Source organism: Dama dama, chromosome 19 (genome assembly GCF_033118175.1).
Source record: "Dama dama isolate Ldn47 chromosome 19, ASM3311817v1, whole genome shotgun sequence".
Lineage (NCBI taxonomy): Eukaryota > Metazoa > Chordata > Mammalia > Artiodactyla > Cervidae > Dama > Dama dama.
The window spans coordinates 2,735,537-2,748,203 of record NC_083699.1 but is presented as its reverse complement, the minus strand read 5'-3'; the positions used below and the strand labels follow the sequence as shown (position 1 = coordinate 2,748,203).

The window sequence follows — 12,667 nt, the reverse complement described above, 5'->3', positions numbered from 1 at the left end:
TCTGAAATGCTGTTTACACATTACTGGTTGAAATCAATAAAAGATCAAAGTTCTGTAGTTGTAAGCTGATGAAAGTTTTAAAGTGACAATACAAAGTTCAGAAGGCCCTCGGAAAACACTTTTTGTATTTCAATATAATGACCGTGGGTTGGGAAGGGGCTTGGAGATTCTTCCAAAGGCAAAGTTGCTAGTTAGTGGAAGAATTGTATGATGTTAGTTCTTCAGTGGAAAGTAACTTCTTAGAATTAAGCATGTTTTTGCTCATTCATCTGAAACTTAAAAGTCTAAAAACGTTTAACATTGTACAGGATGTTTTTGTTCAGTGTTTTCTTATTTGTAAGCAAAATGTCATGGTTATTTGGAAAGTTTTACTACAGATGTGTGAATGTTAATCAGAAACTTAGGGGCTTCCAAAATACAGGAGGAGAGGCTGATCTAAGGACCATTTCCAGGAGGAACACCCCTGCATTATTATCCTGATTCTTCTGCTTTAAGGCTGAGGGGGTGAATAAGTAAAGAGCTACTTCTGTCCAGTACTCTTAGGATGTAAAAGAAAGCTTCTAGTTTTTGTATCTTCCTAACTGGGACATATATTTTAATATATTTTCCCAGAGTTGGATTTTTGCTGAAAATGTGCATAGCCCAGCTTCTGAAATTTCAACTACACCTAATAAAAAAAACCCCTAAAGATTTCCAGCGGCAGAACTCTGCAGAACGTTACTATTTTTGTCTTCCAAGATTAAAGCAGTCCTAAATAGTTTTCTAACACCACTGTGGACTGCCTTCCAGCAAGTGTTTCCTACTTGTCAGTCAAAAAGACTAGTTACCTATAACATATGTTTGCCTACCCACCACCTATCTTATCTACCTTCTACTTTGAAAAAATCCAGCCATGACACATTCAGAAAGGGACAAGCTACTCTTTTCATTTTCCTTGGAGGAACGAGGGAATGCCTCTCCTGTTAATTTGGGAAGCTGAGGATTTGTTCTTTGAGCTGAGTTTATGTCAGGAGGAAAAAATCCTGCCAGCTGGGTAAATCAAGGAGTCTTTCTATGAAAAATATCATACGGTCTGTTGATAGGAGTTGAACCGACAGAGCACCCCCTTAGCTGCTCTCTGAGGTTCTGAGTGGAATGCCCCGCGGTGTGACTCCACTGCCTTACGTCTACCAGGGGTTAAACTGCTTGGCAGTTAAAGGGTGCCTCCGTACCCAGTTTCAGAGACCTTTCCCCTATACCTTATAGGAGTAAGGGAGACTTTTGTAAGAAGGAAACTCTGAGACATTCGGGTTTTCTGAACGTGAATAGGTGGTTTCAGGGTTTATAGTCTTCAGACATATGCCTCAAGAAGTGAGATCTTGGGATCACAGAGCCCCAGTGGCCCATTTGGTGGCTGATGAGAAAGCATGCTCATTTCCCTCCTAAAGCCCTACATCGCATAGAAAGCACTGCTCAGAACAGCCACCTATGACCGTGAGGAGATCCCTGCCAAGGGGCTGCAAATCTCTCACATGGTTTACCATCAGTACATGAATATCTTGGTAATTCTGACACTGCTGCTGCTGCTGCTAAGTCACCTCAGTCGTGTCTGACTCTGCGACCCCATAGATGGCGGCCCACCAGGCTCCCCCGTCCCTGGGATTCTCCAGGCAAGGACACTGGAGTGGGTTGCCATTTCCTTCTCCAATGCATGAAAATGAGAAGTGAAAGTGAAGTCGCTCAGTCGTGTCCAATTCTTTGCGACCCCATGGACGGTAGCCCACCAAGCTCCTCTGCCCATGGGATTTTCCAGGCAAGAGTACCTGAGTGGGGTGCCATTGCCTTCTCCGATTCTGACACTGTTTATACTTAAAATCATGTTAGGAGGACTTTCCTGGTGGTCCAGTGGCTTAAGACTTCCCCTTTTGTTGCAGAGGATATAGGCTCAATCCCTGGTCGGGGAGAGGAGATCCCACATGCCTTGGGGCCAAAAAGCCAAAACATGAAATGGAAGCAATCTTGTAACAAATTCAATAAAGACTTTAAAAATGGTCCACATCAAAAAAATCTTAAAACAATAAATTTATATTATTAATAATATGTATGTTCTTTATATATTGGAAGGAATGGGCTAAGAATGCCATTCTTTTCTACTGCCTCTGTTTCTGCCACCTGACAATAGTCTGTACGGCTTTTTATGCTACCTTCACTGTTGCCACATTAGAGAAAATTACTGAGATGCAGTGTTGCAGGTGTAAGACATTTACCTGGATGCAGACCTTCTGGGATGACTTCAGTGACTTAGTCAGATAAAACCTCAGTCATTGTAGATCAGCTTATCATGTGTCAAATCTGGAAAGAAAGAAAAAAGAAAGATTAATTGATTCACTAAAAAAGGTCAGATTTTTATTTTCTAATTTATAAAATAAACATTAACACTACATCTTAAGAATGTTTTTGAATGGAATGAAGCCATCTGTCAACATCAAGAACATATTTTTCCTTATTCAGACTTAGCTCTGCTGGGTGACTATCTGTCAAGGGACCTCGTCCTCGTCCTGATTATAGTCAACATCTTCCCTCACACCCTGGTAGGTGAAGGCTCGAGAAGGAGAAAAGGAGTTTTGGGGTCAACAATAATGCAATTTCTTAGGCATTTCTGTAGGTATAACTACTAAATATAAGAAACATCCTTATAGATTAGATTTTTACTTGTGAGTTAGCAAACTTTGATATATGATTATTAGAGTATAATTGCCATACAACGTCCTGTTAGTTTCTGCTGTACAACGGAGTGAGTAATTTATTTGTACACATATAGCCCCCTCACTCTTGGACCTCCTTCTCACCACCCCCGGCTCCATCCGACCCATCCAGGTCACCACAGAACAATGAGCTGAGTGCCCTCTGCTTTATAGCACGGTGGTGTGATTCTGTTTTACACATGTAGGTAGTGTGATGTATAATTCTTTGCATATAAAGCTTATACAAGTGTTGTTGTGTCATAATTTTGAGAAGAAATCTCTTTAAAAGTTTTTTTTTCTGTTTTAATTTTTCATAGAAGTAATATATGTATGTGGTACAAGTGCCTAGTTATGGAAATGTATAAAGTAAAAGTACACATCTCTTTATTCTCTAATTCTCTCCAGATCTACTTCCCAGAGATACATACTACTAATAGTTTTTTTATGTACCCTTTGGAACTTTTAAAAAAAAGTACACCCATGCATATAAATGTGTATATCCATAGTTTCTCATTTTATGCATGATATGTTCCGTACTTTGCTTTCCTTTAAAAAAAAGAACAGTCATATCGCTCGCAGAACTTTCTACATCAGATACACAAATCCATCTCACTCATTTTGATAGCTATATAGTATTCTATTCACTGCACTGAAATATGATAATTGATATAATCAGCCCCTATTGTGGGCCTTGGGGGCTTTCCAGGTGGCTCAGAGGTAAAGAATTTGCTTGCCAATGCAGAAGACTCAGGGGACACAGGTTCAGTCTCTGGGTGGGGAAGATCCCCTGGAGGAGGAAATGGCAACCCACTCCAGTATTCTTGCCTGGGAAATCCCACGGACAGAGGAGCCTGGCGGGCTACAGTCCATGGGGTTGCAGAGTCAGACATGACTAAGTGACTCAGCACACATCATGGGCCTTAAGGGTTTTTTTTTTTTTCTATTTCCCTTTTCTGGATGTAAAAAAAAAGCCTCAATGATCATATTTATACATATGCATTTTTGTACTTATATGATTATACTGGTAGAATAAATTCCAAACATAATTGTTGATACAAATTGTTCATACACTCTAGGTTTTTGGAAGATACTTACAAAATGTCCTCTATAATGGCTATATGTATTTAAGATACCAAAAATCTGACTTGTATAAAATTTTACACTTTTTTCTCAGTCTGATAAGTGAAAAATAAATATTTGTTTTGGTTGACATTTTTTTGGTTATGAATGAGGTTGAGCTTCTTTTTATTTTTTGCAGTTATTTTTCTACTAGTTTGCCTAGTTATGGCCTTCACTCATTTTCCCACTGGGTTCATTGTTTCATAAAAAGTTCATGTTGAAAATTGGCATTTTACATGTAATGTGTGGCAAATACCTTTCCTAAGTCCCTGTTTATCTTTTGTGTTTGTTTCTGCTGCTTTTTACTACACAACCATTTAAAATTTTTTATGTAGCCAAATTCATCAATATTTTTCATTATGGTTTGGGGATTTTTTTAAGTAAGAAATTGTTTAAAGTTAATGAATTACTCAAACAGACTGTGTAGAGGTTTCTTTCTTTTTTTTTTTTTTCTAGCAAGAACATACACGAGTTTTACTATCACATTGTGGTACAGGAGAATTTTGGCATTAGAAGAATATATTTTTAACTTATTTTTTGGTGGTTTTGTTGTCATAGCAAAAATTTTCCCATGAGATGTTTTTTCCTATAAAATGCCACTCTCGTGTAAAATCTGTGAACTCTTATAGGGCTCTAGTGTACCTTAGGGAAAAAATGGAGACAGGGTTGACTTGCCAGGATCATTCTCCAGAGGGTTAATAGTGGTTGTCTATGATCTGAAATCTAGAGTGAGTTAGAAGGAAAGGAAAAGAAAGTCCAAGGTAAACAGAAGTATGAACAGAGGCGCTCGATAGGAAAGTCTGAAAGTACATGCCGAAAAAGGGGAAGAAAAGTCACCTTTGATCTTAGCCTTGATCTTAATAATCCTCAAAGCTTTAACGATTTGTTGTATATTTTGCCTAGTGTTTCTTATCTGTTCTGCAAATACGCAGGCATTTAAAAAACCTCTAAGTGATTCTGCTCTCAAACCAGTGCTAGTGTAACTAAACTATTTTCATTAGAACACCAATGACCCAAATAAGAAATTAATGGCAGCTTGACAAGAATCTATCAAAGACACACACACACATACACACACACTCTCATTGGGTTTATGTTTTATACACTAATGTATTCACTTGTGATTATCTTCCCTTGTCACTAGGTATTTTAAAATATATACATATAAAATACACAATGACTGTATAATATTCCATCATATGGCTTAATGTAATGGGAATTTAAAAGAATAGATTTGTATTTCTTGCAAAAATCCACTCTGTTAACCCAGTAGATCAAACGCTAGAACACAGTCAGGAAATTATTACATAGGAATCACATCAGATTATTTTCCATTCCTGATAAAGTGGCAGCAATTAACTGTGTGAAGGTTAAGTGCTGGAAGACATCATGGTACAATGTATTTTATGTGACATGACATCATTTGAATGAATGGAAGGAGAATTAGATGATTAAAGCTGGGTTAATGGAACGTTCTTGTTCTAGCAGCATACCACGTAATTTACAAGTATGTAAGATGTATCTGAATTGTATAGCAAGAAGAGTTTGGGTTCAAAAGGGAAGAAAAGCATATATGATGATGAAATTATAAATGGATGAAATTTAGAAGAAATGCTGTGAGTTTCCCCCCCCCCCCAGTTTCTTTAGGGGAAAAACCCTAGTGTTGATTAAATTCAGCCACACTCACTATTTGGGGTTAGTGAGGCGAGCAGGACGGTAGAGAGTCACGGGAGAATCCCCAGTGCTTTATCATTGATGAGCACTAAGAGACTGCCTGCTAGTATGCAGGATGTCTCCTGGGCACAAGTTCCCTTCTGAGCCCTCGCCGCGTGGTTTTATGGCATCCCTGAGTTGATTTTTGCCCTCATCTATAACTTACAAGTTAGACACTGTACTATTAGTGCTGCCGAAAGTTCTAGATCTAAGCAGCTGGTGACATTCTGTCTCCCAAGGATGTCCCTTTATCACAGAGAAAATCGTGGCTGCTCAGTTCTGTTGACATACCCCTTCTCTGAAAAAACACGATCATAGGGAGCCCAGACTCACCACGGTCTTTTGACCCCCATCAATGAGCCCCTGTCAAAACAACAGACATTTGACCCAATCCAACTGACAGCTCTCAGACAGTCTATGTGCACCGGGAAAAATGTTTCAGAGACTCATCATTTGAGGAGTCACTGGCTTAAAAATAAGGCACCCTTGTTTGCAGACTGACTGATTAGTATTATATTCAACTAAAGTTTTAGAAATTCTGCTTATAGATAAATGTGTTTATATTAAAACTATGCTTATAGATAAATATGTGTTTATAGTAAAAGCTGAAAAAGTGATATATAATTTGAGTTGGAAAGATAAACAGTTTATATATGTAGGATATGGGTTGTTCAACTCAAGAACTTTTTTTAAAAGTTCTTCAGAACACAAAGGTAAAAAAGATAAATTTCAGGTAAGTTTTGGGAAAATAGAGATATCAAATCTTAAGTTTTACATTATGAACTATCATAGTTTTCTAACTTGTTTCTCAACTAAAGAAGGAATTCCTAAAATTCCTCATTGTTAAAGTTAAAGGTAAGATGACAGGAAAATGTTATAGATCTTGCTTTTTTCTATGAGGAAAACAGAACTTGATTTCCAATTATAAATTTCCAATAATTATCCAATAACTAATAACTAATTAATTGGTCCAATAATTGCTGCTGCTGCTGCTAAATCACTTCAGTTGTGTCTGACTCTGTGCGACCCCATGGACTGCAGCCCACCAGGCTCCCCCGTTCCTGGGATTCTCTAGGCAAGAACTCTGGAGTGGGTTAAACTGATCTTAAAAAGCAGACAGCCTGATGCAGAGCAGACAGTGTGGGTGGCCCCAAAGAGCACAGAATCAAAACAGTGTTCAAATCTCGGCTCTAACAGTTGGCAAATCTGGGTAAGCTACTTATTGCATTATTACTCAGCATCCCGATCTATAAAATGCAGATGAGGCAGTGACTTTTATATAGGGATGTTGTGAGGATTAAATAAAACACAGTATTGAAAGGCTGAACATTGTTTGGCACATTGTATATGCTCAATAAATGTTAGTTTTGTTAAAAATGTTATTTTATTAAAAAGCCAAGAAAATAGCCTCTAGATAATCATTTGAGCAAGCCAGAGGTACGGTCACTTATGCTTTTCTAGCTTTAAAGTCCTTTTGAATCATGTGAAGATCTTGCTAAAATGCAGATTCTGATTCAGTCGGTCCAGGTGAGGTCTGAGAGTCTGAATTTCTACTAAGCTCCCAAGTGATACTCATGACGCTAGTCTGGGGACCTTGACACCTGAGGTAATGTGGCGGTTCTCAATAGGGAAGAAATGGGGAAAGGAGAAAAAGGGAAATTGCAGACAATATGTACAGATTTAAAACACTTCCCAGGTGATTTTCATATGCTTGCCTTACCTGCTCTTTGATGCCTGAAGAACCACTGCTTTGATATTTCAACCTTTTATTCTTTTCATAGCTCTTTTTCTTATTCTTTACCTTTTCCTTGTCTTATTTTTTTTTAATTTATTTATTTTAATTGGAGGTTCCTTGCCTTAGACTTAAAGCTTTAGATTTAAAGCAACTGTATTAATGCTTAGTTATTCCATTAGTAATACTAAAGCAACATTTTTAAGTCATTTATTGTAATAGGAAAGGTTTCTAACATTTCTACAATATAAGGATCTGAAAATGTATTTAATGTTTTCCACAAATTAAGCCAAAATCAGACAAACAAGCAAGAAAGTGACTTTAATAACAGAATACAAGGTTGCAGTTGGGTGTGGTGCATACTATAAAAGGAGGTAAAACCCCATGGGGATTTCTACGGTGGTTACTATGGAAGGGGCCAGAATCAAACACGCGACCGCATTAGATACTCCGCCCGGTCTGAAAGGCAGTAAGGGAGTGCTGTTTTAAATGGCCTCCGACCCCAGCGGCACCGATGACGGCGAGACCTGTATCCAAATACGTGCTTAGCTTGACCAACATCTCTCGGACAAAGACCATTTTAACACTGTGGTGTGTCCTCAGGGCCTCAGGGCTGTCAGATCCATTGCATTCCCTCAGTAAATATCTTTTACTATTGTTGATATATTTCATACATATAATTCTTCCTTTTCCAAGGCAGATAAGAGGAGCTTTGATTAAAATAAGAAATAACTAAAGAAAACTTACAGAGGAAATGAGCAATCATTAACTCTCTTTAAAAGTACGGAATCATATCCATATAACTTTTATTATGGTATATTGTTACAATTATTCTATTAAAAAAGTACAGAACCAAATGTGTATTCTTCAGTATTCTTACTCTGAAGTTAATTTAACTATGTAGTCAAAGTACTTTAATTCATTGATCTAAATGAGACTTTAACATCATCTGATGAAGAACAAAGCAGCTTTGATTATATGACGAGAACAAGAAATCCCATAAAACCTGACCCAAACTGAATGGTTATTAATGCTATGATTTTAAATATTAAGGATATGTAGAATTGGGACTTAGACTATGAAAAATAAAGCATACCTATTTCTTACCCATTTTTCCATTTTGTGTTAGGGAAGTAAATGGGCAACACAATTTAAAATATTCTTGACTATAGGAAGGAAAATCAAATGATAACTAGACACTTAGATTCTAGACACTTACTTCATATATATATATATATATATACATATACACACACACACACACACACACACACACACACACATACATTCTTTGTTAGTTAAATATTTTGAAAAAAATTTTGGTTTTCATAGTCAAGGAAATTTTTTCCCACAGTGATCATCTGCTCTGAAGAGAAAGGATCAAAATCAGATGGAAAACTTTTAATGTTAATACAACCACAGCTAAGATTCACTTGTCACGTTATGATTGTTCTAAACATACATTTTGTTTTCTAATTGTCAAGTTTGTCATTAAAGTAACCACCAAACAAAGCATCTGGCAAATTTATAACTCTTTAGAAATTTTTTTTTGCTGTGATGTATTTTAGACGTATTTTAGAGCTTTAATAGGGTAATAGTAGTAATTTGCCAAATCACTTGCCTATTACCTTAAATCCATACAGATACTTCTAGATAAGATGGCTTTGTATATTAAGCCATTGAAAAGTTGATTTTTCATAGCTGAAATTCATATTGTGATTAAAAATAAAAAATGTAAAGTGATGGCTAAATTTAGGTGGGAAATGGAACAAAATTTACTTTTGCTGTGGAAGCTTTAGTGTACTGTTTTAATAGACACTAAACTGTGTTATCCAATGACTTCAGACAGTTTTGAAAGAGAAAATTTATAATCATTCTGAAGAAAATAATAGTACTTCCCAGTAGTGATGGGTTAAGAAGCTGACTTTTCCAATTTGCTGGATAACACAGGTGGAAAGTGTTTGGTCACTTTTTTACACTTGGACACTTCATTATATTTTTTTGCTCTGCCTCTGTATTTGTTTATTGCCACAGTCTGTCTTCAAAACAGCTTTTTAATTTTTATAACACTTGGATGTACTTCAAACTTCTAAATAAAATTTTTAGCTTTTCAGCCTGCTCTTGAGAGACTCTGGCATTGCTCAGTCATGACCGAGCAGGAGAAGGAATAAGCAAACTAGTGAGCTTGGGGCAAAAGACCAGGCGCCTGCATCAGGCAGCCAAAGCATCTCAGCGTGCTGGGTCTGGATCTTGGTCCCTGCATCAAATTTGGAAACTTGAGAACAAAACACAGCAACTGTCAGCGGCATAAGAAGGACACTGTGACAGACAGATAAAGCCACAGGAGGCGTGAATCGTGCGTCTGAACTGTGAGTTTCAAACTCCTTTTCGAACGTGCGGATGTGTAACTCACTCAGTCGTGTCCAAGTCTTTGAGACCCCATGGACTGTATGTAGCCCGCCAGGCTCCTCTGTCCATGGACTTTTGTATGCAAGAATACTGGAGTGGGTTGCCATGCCCTTCTCCAGGGGATCTTCCTGACCCAGGGATCGCACCTAGGTCCCCTGCATAGCAGGCAGATTCTTTACTATTTGAGCTACCTGAGAAGCTCTCAAGTATTTTACCTGGGCTTTGGGTAAGCAGCAAATTTTCTTTCATTATTTTTCATCTAGCATAGGACAAGAATTAGCCATAGTAACCACAACAACAGTAATAAGCAGCAGCAGCCCCCAAATAACCCCAAATTATATACCAGCACACACACACAACTCTCACTCAAAGTAGGAAAAGAAAGAACAGAGACGAAACCTGAACAATTCACAAAGTCACAGTCTGAGCACTACAGCCGGGTAAAAGGGGGATAACAGAGATTTCAGCTCCGAGCTTTTGGGATGCAGAGCATTGCCAGAGCAAGAGTGACTGGAAGACACTTTATAACACTTGTCTCCCTTTGGCTTCAGTGGAAGCAAACCAGCTTTCTTTCGGGTTGGATGATGGGACAGTTGATTCAGTTCAAGATCAAAGAAGAACTGAGCTAGAAATCGAGGCCTCATGATGGACACAAAAAACAAGGAAATCAGGAAGAAAAAAAGGGGGGGGGGTGCAATAGAGTAGATAATGGACTAGATACTACTAATCACGAAAACTTTAGCAAAGTGTTGAGATCCAGCAACTTGGGGCCACGCCCTGAGCCTTAAGCCAGGTTGTAGAAACTGCCAACTGTAATCTAGGGGATGGACACTTGGACCTAATGATTTTCCAGAGCAGATAATTTACCAGGAGAGCTATTTAGACAGTTTTGAGGAGCACAAACATGGGCTAAAAGGGTAATTATTTTAGACTTTATTTTTTAAAGCAATAGCTAGGAAACAAAAGGAATCAAGGAGTTTTATCACTGGAGGGACCTGAGGTATGAGTTGTGAATAAACTCTAACAGCACATGGTCAGTTATGTGGGAGTCTCCATTCCCAGCTCTCTCTGCTTCCTTGCCCCTGCTCTATCTTCCAGATGGGTGTTGGAATCCATCACAGTCTCCAGAGAGCTTATCCATGTGGTGGGGCCTTGAGAGCTAGGAAGACACGAGCAGGCAACAAGGGAAACAGGCAGTTTCCTTTTTAAAGAAGACTTATAAAGGTGTTACAGCTTATGCTAAGGAGACTAAACCTTGGAGACCCAGGGCGGGGTAACTACCAAGAGAATCATATTGGGGATGACAGCAACTTGAAGAGGAGATAGAGGTTGCTCAAAAAGTCATAAAACAGAGCAGCAGGGGGCCAGATTGCCTCCCTGCCTCATTGTTACTCTCTTCCAGGAAAGAAACTACAAGTACCCAGGTGGGAAATGTGATCCCAAGGGAAAGTGAGCACCCAAACTTTCACCAAGAAGAGAGGGCTCTTGGGTGTTTGATTCTTAATCAAACCATCAGCAAAGAAAGATCAGGTTAAGAGGCCCGCGATGTGTTCAATAACTCAGGGCAGGAGACTCTTCTGGAGACAAAGCATCTGGCACTGTGGATAGATCGGCCTGGACCTTTACGAGAACTGGAGAATGGGGTGCTAGGTAGAGGGGTGTATGAAGGGAAGGCGTCAGCAAGAGGCTCTGCTTGGTCTTGGAAGCAGAAGAATTTCTCCTAAAATCCCCCTCAGTGACAAACGTGCTCTGGCCAGGGTTGTGGGGATTGGCGTGTGTGGAGAAGCCCCGTTTTCCTTCTCCCCAGTTAATTCGAGGCGGACTCAGCATCCCGGGCCAAGGACCCAACGTTATCATTTGTAAAGACGGGTGGTGGGGAGGTGAGCCTTGCTGGTGCCTGGCCGGCCTGGTTAACAGAACGTGGGGACAATCAAGTGCGCCTTTAAAGTGGCACAACTTTTAAAGGGACTCCCGCCTCAAGGAGTCATATGCTCAGATCACAGTTTAAAGACATGAGTTAGCTAAAAGCCTCGGGAAGAAAGTTTCCTTGGTTGCATCCCATCTCTGCAGACTCCTCACTTGTGCTCGACAGAGTTTGGTCAAATCAGAGTGAAACGTCTGGGGCATGCGGCAAACAAGATCAGATGGCTTCTTCCCACGTCTGATTTGGGGCAGGTCCCCCACCTCCCAGCGGGCGCCGGATGGAACTTAGCTCGCTCTCGGCACCGTCCCGGGAGCCTCCCGGCGCCGCGCCCGCAGCTGACACCCCCGCCCCGGCCCCCAGGCTGGCGGGCGGTCCGCGCCACGCACCGCACTCACTCGGGACGCTGTGCCGGCGTCGGGCGGGCCGGCGGCGCCGCTTCAGGGTGTGCGCTCCCGCCGGGGTCCGCTTGGGTCCCTCCCCCTGGATCGCCGCCGCGGGTGGGCAGAGCTGCTGGTCGCGCGTCTGCCCGGGCGCGCAGTCTCCTCGGGCCCTGGGCTGACTGGCGCTGGAACCGTCCTCGCTGCGGCAGCTCCAAATTTATAGCGAGGGGCGTTGCTGCTTCCAGGGCTCCAGGGGCGAGGCTGTGTTTTGCACTCTCTCCTCCTCCGCCCCGCCCGGGAGACCCTCTCGGCCCAACCCCCTTTCCGCTCCAGATGCTGCCGGAAGCGGGATGATGCCGCAGTCATCCCCGAGGTCACTTAACTAGATCTGCGAGTACCCGGTACTGGACCCGGCGTCGGGCGCGGGAGTGGAGGACGGGGAGAGAGCCGAGGCTGCGGGACCAGTCCTTCACGCCGAGATCCGGGCTACTCCACCTTTTCCTTTTAAACTTGGCCCAGTGTTCCCCGCAGCACTGTTTATAATAGCCAGGGCATGGAAGCAACCTAGATGCCCATCAGCAGACGAATGGATAAACTTGGGAAACTTTTAAGGATGAATTAAGGAACTTCTTTCTCTTACCTGGATGTAGCTCAAACTTTGATAATA

General features: G+C 40.8%; 1 protein-coding gene across 2 annotated transcripts in view; it reads right to left on the bottom strand.

Annotated features, from left to right (window-relative positions):
* The window catches only part of AGTR1 (angiotensin II receptor type 1), a 51,085-nt gene extending 38,898 nt beyond the window's left edge, over window positions 1-12,187 (bottom strand). The window contains exons 1-2 of one of the 2 annotated variants that reach the window (XM_061168073.1): window positions 12,007-12,187; window positions 2,247-2,331 (exon numbers count right to left, since the gene is read on the bottom strand). The gene's annotated coding sequence lies outside the window, so the exon portion shown is untranslated. The remainder of the gene's footprint in view (window positions 1-2,246; window positions 2,332-12,006) is intronic. The other variant, XM_061168072.1, reaches the window with a different exon arrangement.
* Between the last annotated feature and the right edge of the window lie 480 nt (window positions 12,188-12,667).